The 22,935-nt window shown below is 42.3% G+C and overlaps 1 long non-coding RNA gene and 1 pseudogene across 5 annotated transcripts in view; one reads left to right on the top strand and one right to left on the bottom strand.

Annotated features, from left to right (window-relative positions):
• Positions 1–928: 928 nt before the first annotated feature.
• LOC149459348 (U2 spliceosomal RNA) lies at positions 929–1,157 on the top strand (annotated as a pseudogene).
• A 7,524-nt stretch (positions 1,158–8,681) lies between these two features.
• LOC149459347 (uncharacterized) overlaps positions 8,682–22,935 on the bottom strand; it is a 90,996-nt gene continuing 76,742 nt past the window's right edge. For 2 of the 5 annotated variants that reach the window (XR_016313286.1, XR_016313290.1), the window contains 2 exons: positions 12,125–12,331; positions 8,682–9,111 (listed from right to left, as the gene is read on the bottom strand). This is a non-coding gene — a long non-coding RNA (uncharacterized LOC149459347). Of the gene's footprint in view, positions 9,112–12,124; positions 12,332–12,967; positions 14,917–22,935 lie in introns of all 5 variants that reach the window. The other 3 variants (XR_016313287.1, XR_016313288.1, XR_016313289.1) reach the window with 3 other exon arrangements.

The raw sequence follows: 22,935 nt of genomic DNA, 5'->3' as shown, positions 1-22,935 counted from the left end.
TTACAATTATTCAATCTAAACAATAATCAATAATGAAAAAATAACAAAATAACAATTACTTAAGTGTTAAGTAAAAAAGAGAACACATAATAAACTGTATGCTTAGATAGCAAAATAATTTAAAACAATTAATATGATAATATTACATATTTTTGGAACCCTTATGTAATATAAAATACATTAAAAGCAGTATTAAACCCAAAACCAAAAATGTAATATATTGCAGCTTACCAATCATTAGATGTAGTAGCTGTATTGTTTTCTTTGGACAGCAACATCATCAGTCTGGATCAAAGGGAGTGTTAGATATATTAGCAGATTTCGATACACTAAATCAGTGCATTTACCTGAGAATTCTTTAAACCTACATAAAGAAACAGTCTCTTACCATCACCATTTTTTCTTGAGAAATGACAGTAAGAACAAATAAATCCTAAGATAGATTTGCAGCAATTTGACATTTATTGTCATTATAGAGTGTTTTTTCTGTTAACACACCCTTACATGCATATTCCAGGGTGCCTGTCCATGTTCTTCTTTCTTATGATCAGCTTCAAGTACTGGCAACAAACTACAGTTTGTCATGCTTGGCTGATGAACCAATGGTAGGTCATGCTTATCTGATCAGCCTTGCTGCACATATCCATCCTTTTTATCCAGTCCCTATGAGTGGAATTAAAAAGTATGTATTCTTAGCCTAAAAAGCACTTTCTGTCTCCCAATGTCTTCCATATCTCAAAGTTTGGTTTCTTTAGCTGCTGTGATCCAACTTTCTGTTGAAGGAGGGCAACATTTGTTCTCTGTGCCACCACTGTATTTAGGAACATAGCCACCATCTCTTTCTCACTCCTGGGATAGATCAGGGACTATGAGCTATGGTCTATGTAATCTATAGTTTGCATTGAGCAGTGCACATGACCACAAATCAGCCACTTCTTGGCCTTTTGGCTAAGATCAAGTGTAGTATCTGTTCTTATCGGTTTTTGGGAACAGAACACTGGTGCCTATTTGAAGAGAAAAGCACTAGTCCATTATTCCTCATGTAATAAGCTGCATATGATCAAAATGATTCTTTTAGTCCTGGGTTGATTCTGGTCTGGTTCACCAGACTTGTCCCCGGTTAAAGGCAGGGCTGTCCCTAAGTGCTAATACCTTTCTGGTAAGAATGGGGCTGCAATTGTATGGTCAGGTACTGGGAGGCGCATGGAGCCCCCAGTGATATGCCCCCTGGGAGTGGCATCCAAAGGGTTATTAAAAAACACTTTGGCAGAGGTACACGATTGATTCCTTCACTGGTACTAGGACATGTCACTTTACGCTTTTCTTGCACACACCTCTTTGGCGGGTATTTTGGCTACTCCGGGGAAATGTTTATACTGGCAAGAAAGCATGCTTCACCATTGCACTTGGCACATTTTTATTTTTCACTGTTTATCAAAGGCACTTGCACTGCAAATGTGCCTGCCCAGATGTCGGAGGGAGGATCTGTGGCTTGCCAGCTTTTTTTTTCTTACCAACTGGTCGTTGGGACAGTCCTCCACCAGATACTTGGAGGACAGGCTTCAGCAGGTCCCTAAGAATTGGGGTCCACCTGGCTTTGGCCTACGTAGACCATGGAGTATTTTGCCCTGTCAGGAACCTTGTGCCCCAAAAGATTCAGAGTTCAAGGCTCTTCCTCTTTGGAGGTTTGGCTATTTCTGTACCTTTGTGCATGTTTTTTGTGTGCTGTGATTTTACAGCTCCCTTTTTTTTTTGTTCACAAGGGTTCAACAATCACCGTACTGCAGACAAGACCACAACTAATGTACACTTCTCATTCTAATCAAGCAGAAGTGACGGGGAAATTAATGTTATTAACTGTAATCTTAAATGTTTTCACCAAGAGGAACAGAGAATAAAACATCTTCCAAAACTTTTAAATGTGCCACCAGGACCTGTCACAATATCTTTCCCCAGAGCAATGGGCTTGCAATAACATTCTGTGCCAGGCAACCATGTATGCCGCCATAGACCAGGAGAATGGACCACAATGTATCCTGGAGAATACCAAAGGCTCTAGAAGCCAGTGATCCTCTGATCTAAAGTCTGTGTTATAGTGTATGCTTTAGATGAGTATGGTCTTAGTTATTTAGAAGTGTGTATTTGAGGGTTGTCATGAATCCAGATCATGGTATACTTATAAGTAGTTAGTCACAATCAACCAGATGTGTTCTGTAATGTTAAAGACATGAAGTGTGTTGCCGCTACTCAAAACAAGTGAAGAAGTAGGTTGGAGAAGCTGTGAAAGGTCTTCAACATGACAAAACAAGTCTATTTGAAAATGACTCACTACTACTAGCTATTTTAAAAAGGGAAATTTCTTTTTATAGAACACCATTATGATGTACCTAATATATCTAACATGCTCTGAAAAACAATATGTAGAGATATTGTGGTATTGTTCTTCATATTTGTAAAAATAGTAGTCATCATTAGAGATGAGTTAGTAATGGAAAACTTGCTCCTCTTCGGATTCAGTGGAGTAAAGTTTGCTGTTCCTTCTACCAGGCAATTATTCAATCCACCAAGTAAATGTGGTCTTGTTTGCAGAGAGAAAACATGGGTTGTGCATCCGCAAGGTGGGTTGTGCGTGTAAGAGAGAAAGTGGCCATCAGGGTTCAGTGATATTTGTAGGTGTTTCATGAAGTGATGCACTTATATTCTTGTATATAGTGGGGCAAATGTTTGCAGATCTACTGTGTTATAAAATATTATTTAAATATTATTTTAATTAGACATACATGCCAATCTGTTCCATAGAAGACAAAAGAGCACAAAGTGTTATATAGGAAGTATTATATATGCAGTGTGCTATAATCAGTGAAAAGTGTGCCTGTTCAGTGAATTACAAACATGCAGAAAGCAGAAAAATTTTAAGAAATCAGAAATTTTATAGCCAGTCAGGTTTTGGTGAGGGGGCAGAAGGAACCAAAAATCCTCAACTAGTAGTTTAGTAATCAGTACTTCTGCCTTGCAGCACTGGGCTAGTCAAGTTGAATCCCAAGTCAGGACATTATCTGCATTGAATTTACATGTTCTCTCTGTGCCTGCGTGGGTTTCATCCTGGTAGTGCAGTTTCTTCCCACACTCCAAAGACATGCTAGCAGGTTAAATGACTCTTGTTCAAAATGGCCCTAGTATGTACTTGAATGTATATATGTATGCATATGAGATAGGGGCCTTCAGTTGTAAGGCTCCTTGAGGGCAGCATCTGATGTGAATGTACAGTATGTAAAGCACTATGTTGGATGTCAGTGCTATGTAAATATCTGTAATAAATAATAGATAAAGCACTGTAAATTATAGCAATGATGCCCTAAAACAGACTGTCATTACAATAGAGGCCTAACACACATACTGTACTCTGAAGACTGATCACTTGGGAAATAATGCACATACACCAGATACTGGTCACTGAGTGGTTATTGCACATACAGTGGAGACTAGTCAGTAAAGTATGTGTGTTTAAAGAAGAACTCCAGGATAGGCAAAACAATCACCCTTTAGTACGCACAACACTAAACAGTTAATACAATTTTTAAAATCCTTACCATTTAGGAGAAAAGTATAATTGAATTTTCATAAAGTCATCTGTTTAATTCAAAAGAAAGCAGCATCTTCTCTGCCAAGGAGGAGGTGTATTAGCAGGGATTTCATCATATCATTTCCTCTCTCTCTCTCTGTCTTTCTGCAGTAAAAGAAAACTACAGTTCCCATCAGCCCACAGGGAATTGGAGTGAATGTGGGTAGGTACACTAGGCCTGTACATGTTGAATGTGTCTGAGAGTCTTGGTCCACCCACCACTGAAAGTGGGGCTGAATTACATCACCGCTTCCTGGAGAAAGAACTACAGAAGAGATGTTCCAGGCTGGGGGAATAGGAGGCATAGTAGCCACTGGTCATACAAACAGGAAACCAAAGAGAACTAACAGTTTGATTTGCAATAGACTATTTCAGAGCAACTACTGAGTGAACCAGGAAATGGATGACATATTCATTGAAGGCAGGAAATCAGCAACAAGAACATGTAAAGAAGTTTTTGCCTGGAGTTCTGCTTTAAGTGTGGATGTCGCTGAGTCGTGTGCACTGGTGACAGTGATGCTGGGACATCAGCTGTGTACATTAGGGTTCAAATACCACTGGAGACGTGTTCTGTGATATGTAGATCTCTCTAGAAGCATTGATACTGAAAAGTGTATGCTGGGTTTCTCGACTTATATGCTGTTTGAAATTTACATTCAAGAAGCCCAGTATGGAACAATGTAAGAGTAAATTATTATTAGTTTTGTTATTATTATTATTATTATTATTATTATTATTATCATTGATGTTTTTAAGAGCATAATTTACAAAAAGTAATTTTATTCTATCCCAGAAAATCAATGGTTGCTTCAAATACAGCTTTAATGTAAGGTACAAATTGTATTTTATTTATTTAGTTTTTTTGTGAGTTTTAAGATCACTTTGACCTCAGTGGGCGTTTCAAGCAAACCAGGTTAGCACAGCTAATGTAAATTTTATTCCTTTATAACTCATCTGCTAAATGTCTTGAGGTTTCTGGGTTTATGACAATTTAAATTTGCCAAGCCACTGACCAGTTATATCTATTTTGTATTCATAGAAACTGCTGGCAGAACAATAATGAGTATAATTGTATGTGATTCTTGTGTGTTTACAAGACCGCCAAAGTGTCATTTGGCAGTATTTATAGATAATATTGCTTATTAATCACACTATTTAAATTGTAGAATTCATTAGATTAATATTATTTTATACCTCAGTTCACAACTAATGCTTTCAAAAACCTTTATTGAAGCAATTTAACAGAAGCACTTATTTTGTGCATTAAAATCATTTAAGCAATTTCACAGAGTAGATAAAAGAATGTAATGCACACATCTAAAGCTGATCTTTCCCTAAATGTTACCACTGCACAAAGCTGTATATTAACAAAACAAAAAAAACTAGCACATGATGGCTGAGACTGAAAAATGTCATGTTGGCACAGCTATTACAATGGGTTTTCCATTAAATAAAATAATATTGGAAATTATAACACACTATGATGGTAGGACATACTTTATAAATGAAATGATTTTGGCAGAAAATATACTTAATGCCCTTCTCTAAGGGTGCTTTCACACTGATCAGTTGTTCAGTTAAAAAAGCGGAAGAAAAGCGGAAGAAAAATGCATCCCTTTAAATGGAGCTGTTCACACCTGAACAAAAGCGCATCAAAAATTTAGCAGTGTGAAAGGGCCATTACTCTGTTGATTTGAAAGGAAATCAGCGTGGTTTTGGTCCAATTATATTTCAATCTCTCTCTCATTTTTAACTGATATCTTTTTCACTATTTCAATAAAAAATTGTATTTACATATAAATATTTAATACAGAGTTTTTCAATGATACTGAGGTTAGAGAGCATTATGGTTTGTTTGTTTTTTAAAGCACTCAGTATTTCTGGGTATGGGGGAACATTCTGACCTTCCTCCCTTCCCTTAACTTCCCTATATGACCTTTTATGTGACTGCCAGGTGAAGTGCAAAGTATAAAATTACAAAGTGTCAGTTAAATTGTATTTCCAAATTTGTAGCTAAATTGGGATAGCCCACTTTATATTTGTTATATTTTCCCATTAACATAGTATAATTTAATAATTGCCGGTTACTTTTTTAGGTGATTTTTATGTGCTTAAAAATCCTTACATGCTCTCCCTGCTTTGTAATGTTTGGGAAGGGGCTGTGGAGTAACATTTAACATAATTAACCCTGGCTGTACTATGTTTGCAGTTCAGTATTAATTACAGAAATGAAAGAGAAGGTGCACCAACCTAGTGCTTTATCCTATAACCTTTTATTATAAAATCAGTAAAGTGATTACCACAAGCAGAGAATTAAAAAGAGCACTTCAAGCCGCACATCCGTTTTACCTTTTACCTGTAAACTAACACTAACACCTGAACACTGTCTGTTCTAACAAAGGTTTAAAAAATTATAAGTTGCCCTCCTGCATTGTGTTACTGATGGAGAGCTTAAGGTGGGCATAGATTAATCGAATCTCAGCCGGTTCGGCAGGGACTGGCCGAAATTCATTCCATCTATGAGCAGCCTGATTGTACCCAAGTCAATCTATCAAGATCACAGACTCTTGCAGACTATTACCCCAGCTCCAAGTCCCTACCAAGGAATGGGCTTTCAGCTATGGGGCTAGAGGAATTAAATGATGGTCTCCTTGTGTGGTAATGTTGCTGCACTTGTGATCCATTGAGATCTATGAGTCCCTCTACTGCATTAGTATATTGCACTTGTTGTTTTTCCATTCATAGACACTGTGATAGGATCTGTGAAGGAATCATGTGTCTGTGCAGGTGAAACCACACTACATTCCAAGGAAAACAGGAAGCTCATGTCGGTAGAATCCTGCAACTCAGTTAAGTCTGGGAGCAGTTTGAGGCTGGGTGGTTGGGAACAGGGGCGGACTGACAACTCATGGGGCCCCGGGCAATAGGGGATCATGGGGCCCCTGTGTCCTTGCCCAAACTCAAAAAAGCCTATGAAAACGGTACCAGGGGCATCTCATGGGGCCCCCTACTGACCCTGGGCCCTCGGGCAGTGCCTGAGTTTCCAAATGGTCAGTCCGCCCCTGGTTGGGAATGTAAATATGTTTCATGTCATCTCCTAAATATAGGTTTAATATGAAACATGGTCAGAAAGGTGGACTATTGTTTTAAGGGCAAATATAAACTTATGTTTTATTGTTGTTGAACTAATTGGTCTGGTGCCAGCATCTTTTTAAGGATGTGACGATTTACCACATAGTTCAATGAACTGGATAACCGGACTTTGTGCCTGGCTTTATATATTAATATGGTCACTGAATTCCAACATGAGTCCTTTTCTTATCATTTCAAGCAGAAAGTCAATTATCCCATAGAGTATATTAGTGCCAGATCTGCTGTAATATCTGGTGGCTTGCTACAGAGAAGGTTTCGTTAACCCTGCTTCTCTGTTATAGACATTTTCCAATAGACCTTCTGCATTTTATCAGTTTTATTATAAGCACTAAGATATGCCCTTATATAACTAGGAAGAAATGGAGAATGTATCAAAAGCAGAACCCACATGATCTCAAATGCACCGAATCTTCAAGTTCTTAGACCACTTGTTTTCAGCCTGTGCTTTCAAAGAGTATGCCTGGTAAGGTATGTATCTTTGTAAATGTATTTAGTATCTCAATCTTTTCCAAGCACTCCCCTTTGTTTTCTGGGCACACATAGCATGGTGAATGCCAGAGTTCTAAATCTGCACGGCAAATTCTCAGAGGTGAGCATAGCCCTAACATTTTGCTTATACTTTACTGCCAGCGCTGCAGTGGGTAACAGTTCATAGATCAGACTTCCTGAGTGAATTCCAGGTGCCGAATACAAACAGGCTGCAAAACTGATATATACTGCTGTGCCACATGAGTATAACGGGCTATCTGATGGGGACCCTGTGTCATCCCTTCCTCAGTATATTGATGTTCCCTTGCTTTTACCAGGAACAGGGGCGAACTGACCATTTGAAAACTCAGACACTTGCCCGAGGGCCCGGGGTCAGTAGGGTGCCCCATGAGATACCCCTGGTACCTTTTTCATAGGCTTTTTTGAGTTTGGGCAAGGACACAGGGGCCCCAAGATCCCCTATTGCCTGCGGGCCCCATGAGTTGTCAGTCCGCCCCTGAACAGGAATGATGGTTTTTATCTCCCAAGACATTTTTACCTCCTCTTCAGTATACTTACCCACTCAGTGGTTCAACATATGGTACCAATAGAAAGATGTTTGCCCCTTAGGAAAGCTTTATGAATTCAATTCACACTGCACTTGCAAAAAAATGCCAATAGAAGCCAGATTTTTTTATTTTTTTCTTTAATATTGCATTACATAGGAAAGTAATTTGCAATGAAAACAATCAACTATGCTATAGCTATGTTATCTAACTCCAGTAAATATTCAAGGAGTTTTAAAAAAAATATACGTATTGTCAGTGACGTAAGCTGTTAGTTATTATTTTAGTAGGATTGTTGTAGCAGATGGCAGTTGAGTGAAAACAGGGAAGGAGAGCAAAGATGCAATGGGGCGATTTACTAATTTACTAATACTGGAGCACTCAGAAACTTGTGCAGCTGGTCATGGTAGCCAATCAGCTTCTAACTTCAGTTTGTTCAATTAAGGTTTGGCAATAAAACCTGGAAGCTGACTGGTTTCTATGCAGAGCTGCACCAGATTTTGCACTCTCCAGTTTTAGTAAATAACCTCCAATAGCTTGGTGACTCTGGATTAGAATGGTAACTATGATCAGTGGAGTGTGTGAACAGACTGTCTGCTTGCCTTGTGCTTTATACTTCATTTATGTATAACGATTAATTAATAAAGTATAGCATTGAATATTTTGCTTGAATTTTTTACTTTAACGGTTTATCAGTTAATGTATCTGGGATAGTAAACAGACACAGGGGGGATATTTCAGTTAGTAAAGAATGAGGTGTGCAGGGCTTAAATCCAGTTATAGCAGAGACATAGAGAAGGGGGGGTAAATATGAGCAAGTAGGAGCAAGAGGAAGGGGCATGGCTGCTCCCTAGTACATAAACAGGCAGAAATCAGATCACTCCTTTTATTCACTGTAGGATAAACAATCTTTCAATATTTTTGTACCTGTACTATGAGTCACAAGTTTGTAAGCAATATGTGCAGATGCCTATAGATGTAGACTGAACCATCCAAGACTTCTTCTTTTTAGTAACCGGTGATTAGATCTGCACCAGATATGCCCATCCAAACAGAATGACAGATTTGATTGATATGCATGTTTAGAAGAGAAAGCAATTGGTCAAGAACCAAATACAATCTCCTATGCAACCTGCAAATGATTGCATATTCATCCCAAACCATTATAGATGCTATCAGCAGTCAATACATGTTCCAGTTATTGGCATAAAAGATCTAAAATCACTTTTTTTCCAGCAGGCAACCTGCATGTGTATAGATATCTTCAGAAGGCTTAAAATAACATTGAGTCTTGACTTTGTGCTGTAATAATAAAAAGTAACTGTAAAAAATGTATTAATCAAAAAGGACTACATTGTAAACAGAAATAAGAAAATATATTATAATCACTGGATAATAGATCTTACACTAAAAACAATAACTAATATACAAAGGGACTAAAAATATGAATCAGTATGAGTGAACTGCAAGGATTAAACTCTTTAGACACAGGTATAAAACGTCAATATTGGATTCTTTAAGCAAGATATAAACCGTTAAGCCTTGGTTCACACTCTAACCTGCATGTAAATCGCACAGGAACCGTACCACATTCCTGAGCAATTCACATGTGATTCGATGCAGTGCGATTTGAGCTTATTCATTTTATTGGGCTCAACTTGCACTATATGTCACCAAAAACGTGCATTTTTGGAGCTGCACTGCAACCAGATCACATGGTTGTTTTGGCAGTGCTATTGAAATGCAGTGCTGGTAACACGCACGGATCACGGCGTTTCCTGCACTGCATAAGTGTGAACCTTGGCTTAATGATGTAATAAATCTTTTACCTACCTCATGGATAGAGATCAATGAAATTGAAATTTCATTTTCTTTCATTTACTTGCAAAAATTGGGAGATTTTGACTACATGAATTGGAGTCAGTGAGGAAAGTGAAAATAAAAGCTTAGTTCACATTTTCAAAAAAATTTATAAATACACATCTTTTAGCAGGTTAAAAAAAATAAGCATTCATTATTGTTTTTATTGTAACTTGTTAGAACTTGACTTTTGGTTGTTTATAAAGGTGCAATGGGCTTTAAAAGATAAGTTCACCTTTTCTAACATGTTACTGTATTCAGGGTGTAACATGTAACATGTTACTGCTGCAACTGCCCCCCCCCTCCAAATCTCTGCTGTGACAGCAGACTGGGGATCTTCTCCCCATGTCTGCAGCCACAATTCAAAGAAGACGCTCTGCCTGCCCTCCCGGCCACGTCACTCATTCACAGTTTTTTGTGAATGGGAGACTACAACTACAGACAGTCTTTGCAGCTGTCAGGTTGTAGTTCTCAATGAACTACCACAACACTGTTGAGCCCTGTGGTAGTTCATTGAGGCTTCCTGTCAGTGTGTAACTGACTGCTCATACAAGGTACTGTACAAGCAGACAGAAACCACCCCCGTGATGGCACAAGCTCCGACTGAACTCCAACAAGACCCAACCCCCCTTTTCAAATCCTGGCAAGACCACCTTTCAATGCTGCGTACTCCAATCAAGTAAGTAACCACCCCCCCCTTTTCATCTTGCATAAACTCCCACCCAAAATACACTCTCCGCCTCGTCTGCACGCCCCGGTCATGCTGGCCCTCCCTTGTAGCTTCGCTCAGTCCAGGCCTTGACTGAGTCTGCAAAAGCCCTGCATAGCACCCAGGATCTGTTGATCATGGGTGAAATGCTTTATAGGCTCCCAATAAAAAAGAGAGAAATGCACATTTTTTTTTACCTGCAAGATGTGCATTTATTTATTTTTTTTAAAGCTGAACTTATCCTTTAAAGTGTTACTAAACCCAGGACCCTGCATCTACTATAACTGGTCTCCCACAGTACACAGAACATGGAAGTGCAATTATTTTAGTAAATATAAACTGCTAAATACCTTTTCTCATCAGCAGTTAGAGCAGTCTTGTGGCTTCTATCAGTGTTCAGCCCAGCACTAGCTAAAGCATGTAGGAGGAGTTTTCTTTCTGCTCTAGGAGGATGGTAAATCCCCCGACCTCTGTCTGGACAGTGCTGATTGGCCCTGTGCTGATCACATGCACTCTCCCAAGAAAAAAAAACTCTCTAGCAATGTACACCAAAACGAGCATGTGCATGCCTACAATTCAGTCTGGAGATAAGTGGTGGTCACTTGAAAAAGGGGAGGAACAGAGAAAAAAGGATCAAACAGACTTTTTAACCCCTTAGGTTCCACAGTGAATATAACAAGCATGCTTTGCTGCATATACAGACTGATTTTACTGTTGTGGGTTTAGTAACACTTTAAGTAGCTCATTAGGGTTACAAAAGCTTTTTTCAGCTATCCTGGATTTGCTCATATGCCAAACAACAGTCCTTCATTAGCTTCATTACTTCACATTTTACACAGAAAGAACAAAGTAAAAGACAAAAATGTTTTAGCGGCAATACACAAATAACAATTAAATAATATAAAAAGGCAGGAAAAATACAAAAAAAACTAGGGGGCTTATTTTAAGGATACACTATGCAATTCCCTCAGTGTATTTTTCCTAGATATTCATCTGTCCTTGTTTGACAGCATTTGGTATAATGTTCAAAGAGAATTTGCTCTATGTGCAATGTGACAACTAATGAGCGAATCCTGTTTTGCTTTAAATGTGACAGACAACTCTTGTATATAAATGGAATCCCTCCATTAAACTGTATGTTAATGGGAGAATCCTCTCTGAACATTAAAGGAGAATAATTGCCAAATGCTGCAAAACACAGATGGATGAATGTTCAGCAAGTATTCATTGTACAAATACTTTATCAATAGACCCCTAAATTAAATAAACAAAATTGCACTAAATAAACCAAAAAAACACCCACAAAAAAGTAGATTTTTTTTTTGTTACGCATCTTTTGCCTATCTAGTACAATAAGCAATATTCCGAGTTTCTGCTTGGGCAAAATTTTGCCAATTTTGAAATCGCTGTGTTTACAGTCAACTCACTTTCATAAAAATAGCTCATCTCTGCTCATGTGTCAGTGGTAGGCGTTGAAATATGGATCTAGAAAAACAGTGCAGCATTTCTCAATTATTTGAAACACTGATGGCAGATGCAAGAAGGTTGATTTACTATTTGATTGGAGAATGTTCACACAATAAAATGTGTGAGGATTCACCTCATTCAAATCACGTGGAAATTTAATCTACAAATGATTGGTAACAATAACATTTATTATGTGAACAATCTTAAATCCTTTAGTAAATGAGCCTCGGTTTTACATGGTGACACATTTGTTACAGAAATTCACATAGCAAATCACACCTTTAGTATATGGTTTATAATAATCCTTTCTTGCATTATTCTTAGTATTCCAGACCTTTCCTTAAAATATTATTCAGCTCAGAAACTATATCGCTGAGCCACTGTCTTCAGTTCTTGTGTACGTTTAAGTTCATATCGCTTAATCCCAATGACATTTCACTGGCTTCCTGCTGTGAAGTCCATTCCTTGACTTCTCACAAACGAGGCCTTGTTATGCATGTAAAAAAAAAATCTGTATTCACAATTTGACATTACATTTGCCTAATGTCCTGTAATATTATCTGGCAACTGAAAGAAGTTGTGCTTTCTACAGGAAGTTAATGGGAGAGAGATACTGCAAAAGGGAGATGGAACCCAGATAGGGGGGTCACATTCAGAGTTGCTTTAATGTGTCGTATCTTTTGTTGTTAATTCTAATTTACTAAACTTATGGATTACAGTAAGAACGTGTTGAGCAGAGGTAACAACACTTAAATCCACTAAGTAGCCTTATCTTTATTATGAAAACATTATATTGATTTTAATTTGTCCGCCATTGAAGATCAGAAAAGGGACTTACCGATATTTGTTCATTCATGCATAAGCCTAATTTTTGTTTGGAATATGAAGCATGACATAAAACAGCCTGATGCTGTAAACAGCTAGCAAATGTAGGGGAAAACACAGCATAACACTGAATAGTTTGTGCATAACCTTAAAGTTGAGGTTTAGTAAAAAAAAAAAAAAATAATCGACTAGCACTGGCAAAAAGTAAAAAATTTGGGAATTTTGACTTGTCAGTAAATTCCATATCTTACAGGACAAAGGACAGGAAGTCAAAGACCATGTGTTATGTGCTGTTACCTTTAGTTGATTGGAAACTGGAAGAAGCTTTGCTGGAAACACCTCAGATGCACTCTCATACAACCCACTCCATGGGACTCCAGTGTTGTAGCAAACAATATGGAGAAACAGAGGATAGAGAAGAGGGATAAGATTTCTGTACTGTACTCCAGATATAGAGCAAAAATCCCCATTACTGTAATCACACAGTACAGGACACAATCACAGAACAATGGACATCCTCAAGCAATAAACTGAGAGATGGGCAACCAGCAGCAAGGGGCTCACAAATACTAAGGGTCAACAGACCCAATACACTCAGATGACAGCTTGATGTATCTTGTGGCTGAAGCTTGAATCAGCAGAGGCCTGATTCACCACCCAATAAAACTTTGGGAAATTGAACAGAAGACCATGTGGTGACCTAGGAAACCTGCAAAATGGATGCTTGATGCTGAAAGGCCCAAGAAACACCGACAGATCTGGTGGAATGAGGACCCCATTCCTTGAGGCAGTAAGCCCTCTAAATAAACAGCCTGGCCCACCTAGTGATAGTGAAAGGAAAGCAACATGTCCCTTCTTGGGACATTCAGGGAGGACAAGAGAAGCAGGGTGGAACAGGGAGGGTCCTGGCCTGTTTAGAAGAGGCCAAGGCTTGTCCACCGGGAGTCTGTGTAACACGTTCTCCTGGGCCAATTTGGAGAGATTAAGATCACTGGAATCTGTTCATTCTCTATCTTACGGAGCAGTCAAGAGAGAATAATCACTGGAGGGAACACATACACCAGTCTGAACAGGAAATGTATATTATATATGGCGTGCTTGTTAGAGCCAGGGACCAAGGAATCTCCATCAAGTCAATCAAGAAGACCTAGGAATCCCTGGACCTAGCCACAAACCTGTCCAGGTTCTTGTTGATTCTTGAAGCCATGATGTACACATCTGGTGTTCCCCATTTTGAAAGAGCATCAGGAAGATCCCAGGGTGGAGGAAACTGAGTGCAGACATTGGTGACTTAGAAAGTCTGCTTGCCAACTCCCAGTATGTAGATAATTAGAAAGAGAGACTTGGAATGTGGTTCTCCACCCAGGAAAGAGTCAAGCTTGCTTGTCTGGTACCCCTTTGGTGGTTTATGTAGGCCACAGCCATGACATTGTTCAACTTCACCCTGACTGTATGAATGGATGTAGGAGAACATCGGCAGGCGGAAAGCCAGAAGACATAATGCAGCTATGTCACCACAAAAGGAGCAACAATTTACAGGAAAAACCCATGCAAGGTAAATGTTATCATTTTATTACCTACTGCCAGCATATTAGAAACATATACCAAGGGAGATAACATGTTAAATTTAATAAAATCACACATGTAAAACTAAGACCCGTCACAATTACAGGAAAACACTTAAGAGAACCCCATATGAATGAATCACTAGAGACCAATCTGCTGACAGTCTCGGGATTTACTGCTGCTCAGGGGAGAGGAGGCAACAGGAATGACACAGACTGTGCTGAGGGAACACAGATTAAAGAAAGAGAAAAGAAAATCAGGAGAGGTGACAGGACAAACTCTGCTGTCAGGGAGATGAAAAAGAGTTAAACTTACAAGACAGTAAGTGGTATAGTTCTGCTTTAAAGCCCAATTCAAGCTTGGGCAAAAAGAAAAATATAAATCTCCCAATAGCTCTTACACATAAAACAGCAGCTCTGGCTGCAATATTCACTCAATCTGTAATGTTTTCCGCATTAGACTCACCTGTTCAGCGATATAGCACCAGTCCTCTTCTGGGTAGAATAACAATCAGCATCATTCAACCTACTTCCTGTGAGAACAGGGTGCCAAGGGCCTGTCCCCAACCGTGGGGTCACAGGAGAATGCTGCAGATAATGGTAGTATGTCATTGTGTGGTGTCATTTAGGATCCACGGCGAGAGGAAGAAGAGGGTGAAGAAGACCAGTGATGTCACCAGACTGGATTGAAGATGCATTGGGAAAAGACAAGTATTACATTTTTTTTATGGGTGTTGGGGTGCTTCACTAGGTAGGGGGAAAATATGGAGGAAAGGACCCAAGAAAAAAGTTGGGTTTTTATGCATATATACAGGAATTTCAGAAATCCGAGAATACAAAGTAATTCTGCAATAAACTACATATTCAGTGTAACAGAATTGAATATTGTAAATAAAATGTATAGTTTGTGCTTGAATATTTATTTTTATACTTCATTTTGTTCTAAAAAACAATGACTAAAGTATTTACTAATATGTCTCGTATTAATATCATTCTGTCTCCCATGCATACCTGATGCCCGCTTTGTGTTTAGGGCTGTGAAGCTGCATTTCATTATTGCATTACCTGCAGTTGCACAATGCTTTTGTGCTGAGGAATACATAAATATGTTTTATATCATTGGAGTTTTATTGTGTGCTTGCATTGACATTTTTATATTTGCTATTTATGGAAGGGAAGGAGATTTGTTTATGAGGGTCATCAGGAAAAAAGAAACTAAGCCCACATGTGATATGGCTTCAGAATATCTCCAGGGAATTGAGTCTATGTGAAACCCACCCATGTCAGGGATAAAGCATGTGCCTGAATGAGCTGTAGATTACTTCTGGGTATTCAAAGACACAGAGGTTGTAAGCTTCAAGGTTTCCTAAATGATGTTAGAATTAAAATCATATTTTCTTGTTCCCCACACTCTGTCCTTTCCTTCTAGTGTTCCGTGCATGTTACTGGAGATTGCAGGTCAGTACACACAAAAGAACATTCAGCATGACTGTTACTATAGGCTTTATGGCTCAAGGGAGTGAGTAGATCTTGCTGGATTAGTCTGTCCAGAACTCAGTCTTCACTGTGTACAGATGAATAAAATTGCACATAGACACTTATATATTTAATAAAGCAAAGTGCAAATATCAGTGTTGTGTAATAACCCCTAGCTACCAATTTGATTTCAGACTTCATCATATTAGAGCCCTGGCTCCCAACCTGAGGCCCTTTGGCACTTTTTGTTTGGCCCCCGGGGCCCCTAAAGACACTAATCTGTGTTTCCCTATTTCCCTGTTAAAGTGGTGATTTCTAGCAGTCTCATGTAATATGTCTCCAGTCTATAACTGTCTCCTGGAGCATGTTCCCAGTCTACAACAATTGCTATAGCATGTTTACAGTCTGACTGTCTCCTGCAGCTTTTCTGAAGTCTCTGACCATCTTTTGTATCATGTCTGCAAACTCCGACCATCTCTTTTAGTATATCCACAGTCTCTGACCATCTCTTGTATCATATCCTCAGTCTATGGCATCTCTTGTATAATGTCTGCAATCTCTGACCACCTGTTGTATTATACCCATAGTCTCCAACCATCTCATGTATCATGTCTGAAGTCTTTGGCATCTCTTGTATCATGTCTGCAATCTCTTACCATCTTTTGTAGTATAGCCATAGTCTCTGACCATCTCTTGTATCATGTCCTCAGTCTATGGCATCTCTTCTGTACTGTCTGCAATCTCTGGCCACCTGTTGTATTATATCCACAGTCTCTGACCATCTCATGTATCATGTCTGAAGTCTTTGGCATCTCTTGTATCATGTCTGCAATCTCTACCCATCTCTTGTAGTATATCCACAGTCTCTGACCATCTCTTGTATCATGTCCTCAGTCTATGGCATCTCTTGTGTACTGTCTGCAACCTCTGGCCACCTGCTGTATTAAATTCACAGTCTCTGACCATCTCATGTATCATGTCTCAAGTCTTTGGCATCTCTTGTATCATGTCTACAATCTCTTACCATCTCTTGTAGTATATCCACAGTCTCTGACCATCTCTTGTATCATGTCCGCAGTCTATGGCATCTCTTGTATACTGCCTGCAATCTCTGACCACCTGTTGTATTATATCCACAGTCTCCAACCATCTCTTGTATCATGTCCGCAGTCTCTGACCATCACTTGTATCATTCCCATTGTCTTTGACTACTTCATGTTATGTGTCTGCTGTCTCTGATAATTAATTTTCACTACATTTTATGTTCTGCCATTGGTGATGTTGGGGGCTGCACTTGAGGCCACTAACATCAAAAAAGCTGACCATTGCTGGCCTAGAGAAAGCAGATCAGTTAAAATGTAAGTAAACCCTAATAATAAATTCATCTAATTTTCTCCCATTTCTCTGTTAAATAAACCACCGAAAAGTGTTATTTCATATTTTTTGGGTAAGTGCAAAAAATATCTCTGGTTCATGCCAGAAATCTTGAGAGATGATGACTTGCTGTGCTTGCAGTTTGTGCTGTGCTTCTAGCAGTTACATTGTTCCCAGCTCTCTCTGTGGAGTGAAAAACACTTTCTCTGTGTTATGGTGAAAACGAGAGAGTGAAGAAGGAACTATCATAATAGCACACATTTGCAAATACATGTATAAGCTAGAACAGTGATGGCGAACCTTTTTGAGCCCGAGTGCCCAAACTGCAACCCAAAACCAACTTATTTCTTTCAAAGTGCCAACACTGCAATGAAACCTGAATATCGAGCTTTTGGTTTAGAAAAAACAACTCGTACAGTAGTGCAAACTAATTAACAGTACAGGGATGACCAGAGACTGCGGACACAGTACAGGGATGACCAGAGACTGCGGACACAGTACAGGGATGACCAAAGACTGCGGACACAGTACAGGGATGACCAGAGACTGCGGACACAGTACAGGAGATGACCAGAGACTGCGGACAGTACAGGGATGACCAGAGACTGCGGACACAGTACAGGGATGACCAGAGACTGCGGACACAGTACAGGGATGACCAGAGACTGCGGACACAGTACAGGGATGACCAGAGACTGCGGACAGTACAGGGATGACCAGAGACTGCGGACAGTACAGGAGATGACCAGAGACTGCGGACACAGTACAGGAGATGACCAGAGACTGCGGACACAGTACAGGAGATGACCAGAGACTGCGGACACAGTACAGGAGATGACCAGAGACTGCGGACACAGTACAGGAGATGACCAGAGACTGCGAACAGTACAGGAGATGACCAGAGACTGCGGACAGTACAGGGATGACCAGAGACTGCGGACAGTACAGGGATGACCAGAGACTGCGGACACAGTACAGGGATGACCAGAGACTGCAGACACAGTACAGGGATGACCAGAGACTGCAGACACAGTACAGGGATGACCAGAGACTGCAGACACAGTACAGGGATGACCAGAGACTGTGGACAGTACAGGGATGACCAGAGACTGCGGACAGTACAGGGATGACCAGAGACTGCGGACACAGTACAGGGATGACCAGAGACTGCGGACACAGTACAGGAGATGACCAGAGACTGCGGACAGTACAGGGATGACCAGAGACTGCGGACACAGTACAGGAGATGACCAGAGACTGCGGACACAGTACAGGGATGACCAGAGACTGCGGACAACCCAAAACCCAAAACCAACTTATTTCTTTCAAAGTGCCAACACTGCAATGAAACCTGAATATCGAGCTTTTGGTTTAGAAAAAACAACTCGTACAGTAGTGCAAACTAATTAACAGTACAGGGATGACCAGAGACTGCGGACACAGTACAGGGATGACCAGAGACTGCGGACACAGTACAGGGATGACCAAAGACTGCGGACACAGTACAGGGATGACCAGAGACTGCGGACACAGTACAGGAGATGACCAGAGACTGCGGACAGTACAGGGATGACCAGAGACTGCGGACACAGTACAGGGATGACCAGAGACTGCGGACACAGTACAGGGATGACCAGAGACTGCGGACACAGTACAGGGATGACCAGAGACTGCGGACACAGTACAGGAGATGACCAGAGACTGCGGACAGTACAGGGATGACCAGAGACTGCGGACAGTACAGGGATGACCAGAGACTGCGGACACAGTACAGGGATGACCAGAGACTGCGAACAGTACAGGAGATGACCAGAGACTGCGGACAGTACAGGGATGACCAGAGACTGCGGACACAGTACAGGGATGACCAGAGACTGCGGACACAGTACAGGAGATGACCAGGGACTGCGGACAGTACAGGGATGACCAGAGACTGCGGACACAGTACAGGAGATGACCAGAGACTGCGGACACAGTACAGGGATGACCAGAGACTGCGGACACAGTACAGGGATGACCAGAGACTGCGGACACAGTACAGGGATGACCAGAGACTGCGGACAGTACAGGGATGACCAGAGACTGCGGACAGTACAGGAGATGACCAGAGACTGCGGACACAGTACAGGAGATGACCAGAGACTGCGGACACAGTACAGGAGATGACCAGAGACTGCGGACACAGTACAGGAGATGACCAGAGACTGCGGACACAGTACAGGAGATGACCAGAGACTGCGAACAGTACAGGAGATGACCAGAGACTGCGGACAGTACAGGGATGACCAGAGACTGCGGACAGTACAGGGATGACCAGAGACTGCGGACAGTACAGGGATGACCAGAGACTGCGGACAGTACAGGAGATGACCAGAGACTGCAGACACAGTACAGGGATGACCAGAGACTGCAGACACAGTACAGGGATGACCAGAGACTGTGGACAGTACAGGGATGACCAGAGACTGCGGACAGTACAGGGATGACCAGAGACTGCGGACACAGTACAGGGATGACCAGAGACTGCGGACACAGTACAGGAGATGACCAGAGACTGCGGACAGTACAGGGATGACCAGAGACTGCGGACACAGTACAGGAGATGACCAGAGACTGCGGACACAGTACAGGGATGACCAGAGACTGCGGACACAGTACAGGGATGACCAGAGACTGCGGACAGTACAGGAGATGACCAGAGACTGCGGACAGTACAGGAGATGACCAGAGACTGCGGACACAGTACAGGAGATGACCAGAGACTGCGGACACAGTACAGGAGATGACCAGAGACTGCGAACAGTACAGGAGATGACCAGAGACTGCGGACAGTACAGGAGATGACCAGAGACTGCGGACAGTACAGGGATGACCAGAGACTGCGGACACAGTACAGGGATGACCAGAGACTGCGGACAGTACAGGGATGACCAGAGACTGCGGACACAGTACAGGGATAACCAGAGACTGCGGACATAGTACAGGGATGACCAGTGACTGTGGACAGTACAGGAGATGACCAGAGACTGCGGACAGTACAGGGATGACCAGAGACTGCGGACACAGTACAGGGATGACCAGAGACTGCGGACAGTACAGGGATGACCAGAGATTGCGAACACAGTACAGGGATGACCAGAGACTGCGGACACAGTACAGGGATGACCAGAGACTGCGGACACAGTACAGGAGATGACCAGAGACTGCGGACACAGTACAGGAGATGACCAGAGACTGCGGACACAGTACAGGGATGACCAGAGACTGCGGACACAGTACAGGGATGACCAGAGACTGCGGACAGTACAGGAGATGACCAGAGACTGCGGACAGTACAGGAGATGACCAGAGACTGCGGACACAGTACAGGAGATGACCAGAGACTGCGGACACAGTACAGGAGATGACCAGAGACTGCGAACAGTACAGGAGATGACCAGGGACTGCGGACAGTACAGGAGATGACCAGAGACTGCGGACAGTACAGGGATGACCAGAGACTGCGGACACAGTACAGGGATGACCAGAGACTGCGGACAGTACAGGGATGACCAGAGACTGCGGACACAGTACAGGGATAACCAGAGACTGCGGACATAGTACAGGGATGACCAGTGACTGCGGACAGTACAGGAGATGACCAGAGACTGCGGACAGTACAGGGATGACCAGAGACTGCGGACACAGTACAGGGATGACCAGAGACTGCGGACAGTACAGGGATGACCAGAGATTGCGAACACAGTACAGGGATGACCAGAGACTGCGGACACAGTACAGGAGATGACCAGAGACTGCGGACACAGTACAGGAGATGACCAGAGACTGCGGACACAGTACAGAGGAAGACCAGAGACTGCGGACAGCACAGGGATGACCAGAGACTGCGGACACAGTACAGGGATGACCAGAGACTGCGGACAGCACAGGGATGACCAGAGACTGCGGACAGTACAGGAGATGACCAGAGACTGCGGACACAGTACAGGGATGACCAGAGACTGCGGACAGCACAGGGATGACCAGAGACTGCGGACAGCACAGGGATGACCAGAGACTGCGGACAGTACAGAGATGACTGCTGACCTTTGGGGAGGGAGGGGGAGCGGGTACCTGAATTTGACAGGTACCCGCTCTTACTTCCGCAGAGTTTTTTTTTTTATCCTACCTGTTCCTTTATCCAGCCGCGCGCTGTCTTCCCGGCTTCTGTAGTGTGGGCGCTCGTCGGACAGCCGGATGCCCAGTGCGCATGCGCGAGAAGCGCTGCGCTTTGTGATTGGTCCGGCGGCTTCTGGGATCTGTCATGTGTCCCAGGTACCGCCTTACCATTCACAAAGAGCACTGCTTCTTGTGCATGCGCACTTGGGACCCGGCTGTCACGCACACTACAGCCGGGAAGACAGCGCGCCGCTGGATTCTCCTGGCGTGCCCACAGATAAGGCTCGGCGTGCCGGCTGTGGCGCGCGTGCCACGGGTTCGCCATCACTGAGCTAGAGCCTTGTCATGGCAGCCCGATATTCTGTAGTTCCTAACTCCACAAATTTTGAGAGCCCCCATAGTAGAGGCACATGAATTAAATGGATAGACCAAGGGCAGGTGGACCTGAGGGAGCCTACCCCTCCTTAAAGGTATAGGAGCACACTAGAGACCCAGCATGTAGAACAATGGCAGCTAAGGAAGCTAACTAAACCCCTGTTTTTAACGCATGCTGTCAGACAGGTTAATTCAGTTTGTTTGCAGGCTGGGGAAGTGGCAATTTTAAGTACTGTTGAATTGTTGGTGAGGAGGCGCACTGGACACCTTAGCTGCTATTGTGCTACATGCTGGGTGTCCAGTGTGCTCCTGTACCTTTAAGGAAGGTTGGGCTCCCTCAGGTCCACCTGCCCTTGGTCTATCCATTAAATAGATGTGCCTCTACTATTGGGATCTCAAAATTTGTAGAGTTAGGACTACAGAATATCGGGGTCCCATGACGAGGCCCTGTAGCTTACGCAGGTATTTGCAAATGTGTGCTAACTAAACCGTTTTTAACGCATACTGTTAGACAGGTTAATTTGGTTTATTTGCAGGCTGGTTGGCAAGCTGAGCTGGGAATTTTTCTCTTTTGTTGTTTGACATGTGTCAACCTTCTATGTGCTCCTTGATATGAAGGCCAGTTATAAACTGGGGCAGTGGCCATTTTCTGTACTGTTGAATTGTTGGTGAAGGGGTGCACTGGACACCTTAGCTCCCATTGTGCTACATGCTGGATGTCTAGTGCACTCCTATACCTTTAAGGAGGGCTGGGCTTCCTCAGGTCCACCTGCCCTTGGTCTATCCATTTAATACATGTGCCTCTACTATGGGGGCTCTGAAAATTTGAAGCGTTGGGAACTACAGAATATCGGGGTGCCATGACTAGGCTCTGTAGCTTACGCATGTGTTTGCAAATGTGTGCTAACTAAACCCCTGTTTTTAACGCATACTGTTAGACAGGTTAATTTGGTTTGTTTGCAAGCTGGTTGGCAAGCTGAGCTTGGAATTCTTCTCTTTTGTTGTTTGACATGTATCACCCTCCCGTGTACTCCTTGCTATGAAGGCCAGTTATAGACTGGGGCAGTAGCCATTTTTTTGTACTGATGCAATATATTGTAACTATTCCAGCCTGTGCATCGTCCAGTCCTCATATGTGCTGTACAGGACTAAACAGCTCAGTCCTGCAGATTGCAGCTCTTCATTTGCAACTAGGAGCATTCCAGGGAATATCCGATTACCTCTGGGGGGATCAGGAAGGAACTTCTTTCCCAGCAGGAGCAAATTGGATCATGCTTTGCTGGGGTTTTTTTGCCTTCCTCTGGATCAACTGTGGGT

The sequence above is a fragment of the Staurois parvus genome, unplaced genomic scaffold (assembly GCF_062004578.1).
Source record: "Staurois parvus isolate SC_StPar_1 unplaced genomic scaffold, SC_StPar_1.0 ptg000262l, whole genome shotgun sequence".
Classification (NCBI taxonomy): domain Eukaryota; kingdom Metazoa; phylum Chordata; class Amphibia; order Anura; family Ranidae; genus Staurois; species Staurois parvus.
Note: the sequence above shows the minus strand (reverse complement) of the source record. Positions and strands in the feature narration are given on the sequence as shown.